Source organism: Anastrepha ludens, chromosome 6, assembly GCF_028408465.1.
Source record: "Anastrepha ludens isolate Willacy chromosome 6, idAnaLude1.1, whole genome shotgun sequence".
Taxonomy (NCBI): domain Eukaryota; kingdom Metazoa; phylum Arthropoda; class Insecta; order Diptera; family Tephritidae; genus Anastrepha; species Anastrepha ludens.
In genome coordinates this window covers 36,406,478-36,413,476 of record NC_071502.1, presented here as the reverse complement: position 1 = coordinate 36,413,476, position 6,999 = coordinate 36,406,478, and positions in this window count along the sequence as shown.

Genomic DNA, 6,999 nt, shown 5'->3' with positions numbered 1-6,999 from the left:
AAATTTTGAAATTTTGTCGAATTTTTATACATCTTTTACAAAGTATGAAACTTGGATTAATATGGGCTTTACTAAAAGATGGCGCAAAATTAATCGTCTTATTTTGTTTTTGAATAACTTTTTACTGAACACAAAAAATGATCTAGAGTGATCCTTATATTTCAGCTGTATAGTTCACACGTGTCAAATATGATTGACGTACGACGCCATTTGCAAAAATATTTTACAATGGGGTGATTAATGTTGCGCCATCCTGTATGTAATAAACTTTATTCTTGTAAAAAATAATTTAAATAAAAAAAGAATGTTGAGGTACTATATTTTTTTCGCATACATAATTGAGAGGTTAAATTGTTCGTTTTAAACAACGTATCAAATGTCAAGATAAAAGTTAATGAGACAAACTGAAAACAACTAAAAAAAGATATTCTGGTATTGCCAAGTTAGACTTGTATATAAAAAACCACTTCTCTGAATTTTTTGTACGTGATTTGAGAGGAAATATTGAAAGAAAGAACTGCAAAATCTGCTCCGACTATCGCAGGTTTGCGCTCTGACCGGTTTTACTGTAATTTGATATCATTTTCTTTACTGTTAAATCTGAGGCAATCCGATATTCTGCAGGCAAGTAGAGGGATCTATTCATGTGCATATATCCTTATTATTAATGAGGAATAAGTATAGATGGGGTTTCAGTGTATTGAGTTAAAGAACTTCAAAAAACTCCAAAACTGTACATACATACGTGTGTTATTTCCATTTTATATAAATAATTAACAATTACAACATCATTTCAGAGAAGTAATTAGTTAACCAACGCCTTACCAAAGATTTTATTATATTTACATACTTGTACTATAAGCCACTTGGCGGTTGAAAAAATTGCATATTTAGTTGTTTTGTCATATTTTAAGTTTTCAAATACATAAATAAAGTAATTTCTCTTTTACGATGTACATACTATCAATACACGTTTTTCTGATATGGAATGAGTTCTCTTAGGCCCGGAAAATTTAGTCGGTTGAACACAATTGCGAGGACTGGTTTTTAGCTGAAATTTTGTGGTTACAATAAAATAAATGTTGTAGTGAAATATTTTCGTTTGTTATATTTTTGTGAAGCAACTTTCCAAAAAAAAAAATTCTTTCTAAATTATTGATAATTTTCTGGGTTTCTTGTGCAAATCGGGTATTATTTGCTTGTTATTTGCCTGCTGTTGCTTGTAAGCAAATAAATTGTCATTAAGTAATCAGAAACGCAACCCTGTGTCTTCAGCACGTCGAAGAAAATAGTAATGAATCTAATGAATCAATTATTTTGCCACCGTAAAAATAACCGACAGGAAAAAATCTGTCCCCGACGGAATTCTGTGCTATTTTATGCTAATAAATGTGTTCTAATTTTGACAGCGGGTACCCGTCAACCCGTTACCCGCTGTCCGCAGCAATTCTGAATCAGCTGCTGATTTGTTTATTTCATAGTTTTGACAGTAAAATATGGGCCGCAGACAACAAATACGGGTATTAGCTGCCCTGATACTAAAAATGAATTAATTATTTAAAAAAATTTAATATGCTATTTCTCAAACTGCTCCGAAATAACAAAACAATTAATGAAATTCCGAACGTGTTGGCACAAACTAGCATCCCTAACATCTCAGGAAAAAGAACGAGAAATTTGGAAAATTGTAAGTTTGATATTAAATTTATAGGCTTGTAATTCATATTATAACACATGGGCTGAAAAGTCCTCAAAGAAAACACGTTTGTTTGTTCAAGATTAACTGTATTCATCAACGTAATTTCCATGAAGAATAACACAATCATTCCAGTACCGCTCTAACAACTCAATACCCCTCTGTAGAATGATTTATCTTTTGCCTCAAAATAGATCTCAGTTTCAGCGATAGCCTCTGCATTCGATTGACATTTTTTAAAGGTGAGCATTTTTTTAGGTCGTCATTACTTACACAAGCGATTTCATGTAGAAACAATTGCAAAAAAGTAGTTGAAAATTTTTTATTTTGCAAAAAACAAAAAGTGCGAAACAGGGTTTTTACTCAAAAATTCATTACTCAAAAACAACTCATTTTAGTTACTGGGCATTCAGCTCAATTGAAGTTTGAGGTGTCCTCTTGATTTGGAAAAAGGTAAAAAAAAAAAATAATCTTTTTGAAATATTGAATTTCGAAAAAATTTGGATTTTTTTTGTTTTTCAACTAATATATTTTTTTGCAATTGTTTCTACATGAAGTCGCTCGTGCAAGTAATGACGATCGTTTTAACCCAGAATCAGTAAAATCAGCATTTAAAAAAAAAATTTCTTATATAATTAAAAAAAATCGATTATGACCCGAGAAACAAGATTGCCGATAAATCTTGAAAAAAAAAATTTTCTGGCGAACAAAAAAATACGTGTCTCATTATTTTGACCAGAGAGCAACATATTTGAGTTACATCGAAATCGAAGAACATGGCCGGAATAGCCCGGTTGAATTGAAATGGAGAGCATCAGCTGTGTTTTTAACGTTGTACTAACTACGGCGGCCACCGTAGCCGAATAGTTTGTGCGTGATTACCATTCGGAATTCAAAGAGAACGTCGGTTCGAATCTCGATGAAAATGAAGAAAAAATTGTTTCTAATAGCGGTCGCCCCTCGGCAGGCAATGACAAACCTCCGAGTGTATTTCTGCCATGAAAAAGCTTCTCATAAAAAAATATCTGCCGTTCGGAGCCGGCTTGAACCTGTAGGAGGAGAATGAGAACTGAACTGGGAACTGAAAAGAGGTTAAGGCAATAAAACTAGTGCCATCTATGTGTTAGGTCCGAGACTTTTCAGCCAATGCATTATACATATATATACTATAAAATAAATGCTGTGCTCATCATATTGTTCGAGAATTTGAATGATGCAATGATTGTTTTGAGTCTTTCTAGTTCTTCAATTTGAAAGTTTGCTTGCTTTCCATTCACAATAAATATTAACTGTACTTTTTCGGCAGTGTTGCCATCGGAAATTCCCCTTATTTGCTTAAATTACGGGGATACAGTCTATTAGTTGATCCGCATTAGTTGCACTTAATTCCTGAGATAATTCCGCATTATGTCGTTAATCCCGAAAAACGCCATCGTCTGTCTATGCTATTAGTGTAATCACTTGCCGAATGTCTGTTTGTACTTATCCATATATTGCAGCTGTCTAGTTCACAAGTGTCAAATATCATTGACGTACGATGCCATTTGTAAAAATTATAACATCTTCGGATAGGTTTATTAATTTTGTGCTACCTATTCAACCAAAGTTCCAAATGTTGTACCAAATTCATAAAAATTTAAGGATGATCAAAAAGTTAGCATACAAATTTTTAATCTTTTTGATCAAAATCTTTAGAAAATGTCTCGGTGTGTAGTTTTATAGTCCATTAAATTTTGGTAAAGTATGTACACGAATGAAGTTGAAAATATGTTTTTACCTACTATTTAGAGGAGTTTCTTCCATATAAAAGACTTCCGAACATGTGCTGTAGTATCAAATCAATCAGTAATAGTTAAGTTCGCGGTGCCACGCACAAGAATATATATATGTATATATGCATGATTATATCATATACTATGTAATAGATTTTAATTATAAAAAACTTGGAACTATTAGTTAAACTGTTGTTTTCGTTTGAAATGTCGGCGAACATAAAATTCATTTATTGTAAATATTATATATGTACGTGTAAGTATATATAGAAGGGCTAGAGGTATTATTTTGTTTGTATGTAATTATAAGTACATAAATAAAGATCCACACATTTGTGATTGTCCAGTGCACATAGATCATTTCTTAATTGATGATTTTCTACAAAAGCCTCAATAATTTAAAATTTCATACTCAGAGTACAGCATTCAAATATTTAACAAAACAACCAGCTGATAAAACACCAAGAACGTAGCAAATGTTAAAATTAATAAATCGAAATTTTTAATAATCGTTATTAAGCTTGTTTGTATGTTTTTATTACATCCTGTAGTCACGAGCCATTTAAAAATGTACAATTTTAAATCCGACCGAAATTTCTCATTATATTTTTTTCCCGTCTATCTCGTGTCAGAGTTCATGAGTGGTTTACACGTTTCTGAGATGGTTGTGAGGTCATAAATGACAATGAACATACAGGCCGCCCAAAACTCCTTGGAAATTCCGTAAATTTATCAAAAATGAACCGAAATTGTCGTTGAGATTCATGGAATCGGAGTTAAATATCTCAAAAATATCGATTTATCGCCTTTTAACAGATCATTTGGGTTACGAAAGGTCTGTGCACGTTTCATTCCGCACAAGTTAACTGAGGACCAAAAATTGCTCAGAATTTAGCATTCGAAAGACCGCATTAAAGAGGCGAAAAAAGACGAGAACTTCCTTTACAACATTGTAACTGGTGAGGAAACGTTGTCTTTCCAACATGAACCTAAAACTAAGCGTCAAAGTGCCGAATGGAAGGCCCCAGACGAGCCACCACCAAAAAAAAACGTGTTTGGAGAAGTCAAAAATCAAGTCGATGCTGATTTGCTTTTACGATTCCAAGGGAATCATCCACAAGGAGTTCGTGCCAACGGGCCAAACCGTCAATGCAATTTTCTATCTAGGCATTTTAAGCGTTTGTTGCATCACATTCGAATTCGCCCTGAATACCGCGAAGGAAGAATCTGGCGCTTATTGCATGATAATGCACCGACGAGGGGTGACTTCATCCACTCCACTCTTGTGACTGATTTTTTAACTAATATAGAAATCGCATTTTCACCATCAATCACTGTGACTTCTACCTATTCGGAAAATTGCATTTGGCCATAAAAGGAAAATGTTTTGCGTCCGTAGGGGCCATCCAAAAGGCTTGTACCGACACCCTGAAGGACATCCCGGTCAATGACCTGAAACACTCTTTCGAAAAGCTTTCATTTGAATGATAACCGTTAAAAAGAAAATAAGGACTCAATTAGCATTTCAACCTGGAAATAATAATAGGGACAAATAAATAATAATCACATATTTTTCTCGAAGCAAATTTCAAATGTTTAAATTTGCATTTATCAAATTTAGTGTTCAGTTGAAGATCCTTTTTTTATAAATTCCTGACATCTTCGAGACATGGAGTTGACTAGGTTGGCACATATTTTCTAAAGAGTGCCATGCTTCCTGAATGTTCGTGCATAGCTCGTGTTTTTTCCACTCCTGTCCACCATTTGATTTCTTTAGGCATTCTAAGTGGACTGCAAAATAAAGTTCCGCTTATTTACTATTTTCAACGAATGTTTTGGGTCGTAAAAGTTGTATGTAAAAGTTCCTATTTAAGAGGCTCCTCTTTACTGAGCAACATTACCGTAAAAAGTATATTGAGATAATCTGTAAAACACATTTTGCCCTGTAACAAATAATTTGGCCCAACCTCTGCCACCGGAAAGCAGTCCCATACCATTATTGATACGTTTTCCTCTTCTTTCGCTCCCTTTATGCCTGATTTAAAAGTAGGTATTACGAAATATTTTTTTAAGCATTCCATTTTATTCGCTATTCCATTAATCGTTTTTATCCAATTTTCTAAATTTTTCAATGGCTTTCTTTTCAACTTCAGAGCAATGTCTTGAGTGTCCCATTTTGTATAAATATTTATATTAATTCCAAATTTATGTAATATACAATCGCAATAAACGTCACATGAAAAATCTTCGATTTAATTTTTAATTGTTTATACCGCATAACTAAAAAACTGATTTTGTACATATCATTTTTTCCACTGAAAACTGGGTACAACACCTCAAAGCACGCTTTTTAAAAAATGCGCGGATAACTGCGTTTTGAAAATGATTGAAATAAAGTATGTACTGTTCGATAATACAGGTTCATAGTTGTTTTCCATAAAACAGGACTTAGGCAGACATAATTATCCTACCAGCAAAAGAAATTAAAGGAATGCCCCTATTATTTTTTCGTATTTAAATACATACATACATAACTAATTTTTCAATAGACAAACCTTAAGACGTTTCATTGCAGAAATCTATTCCAGCCAATTTGTGAAAAATGCTGCACATCGTTTTGAAGGCATGAAAACTAACTAACTCACAGATGCCTGGACCGGTGTTGCCTCAAAGAAACTGAAAAAAAACAAGGAAAGCTCAAAATCGAATTGGATTTCACACGGAAGGTGCTCGATTTAAATGTCCAAGAAATAGAGTTTGATATAATATAAAGACGCTGAAATTACAAATTCAGGTTAAGAAAAAGGAATTATTAGTTTTTGTATAAAATAAATCTAAATTAAATTAGGCATAGAACATTTCTTGGAAGATTATTATTTTTTTTTTTCTAATTTTGTGATGAAGAAAAAGCCCATTAAGTAAATGAGTTGTCGTCATGAAATGTGCGTCGTTTTTGAGTTCACCAATATGTGAGTGAAAAAAGAAGATATGCATCTGTTTGTATGTATGTGAATTATCAAACGAAAATAGTAAATTAAAAATTAAATAAATTTATTCAATGAAGGAGTTATATACATTTAGAGTTTTCAAAAAATCTATTTTTTTTTCTTAATGTATGTACATATATTTAACCCTTATTTTGACAGACATATGAATTGTCATATAGAGTACCAATGGGTCTGGCTGGACCCAATGGGTCTGGGTGGGAGTAAATCTATCATAATTTTGTGGAAACTTCAGCTTATCTTTATTGTAACATTTTAAAAACTTAAATAGAGTATTCTATAAATCAAAATAAATATTGAAATTAAAATTACTTGTTTTTTATGCAATTAAAACATATGTAATAACATTTGGAATGTTGCTGGCAAACAGTTTCTTCACACTTCTGGCAGAAGAATCTGGTTTTACGGCGATGTTTGTCTTGAGCATGGCATAAACTGCAATCCCATTTTTTTTCTAAGGTATTACTTTTGGTTTCTGTGAGGGTTTTGGGCAGCTTCTGTAAAATGTGCTTGTTATATATACAAT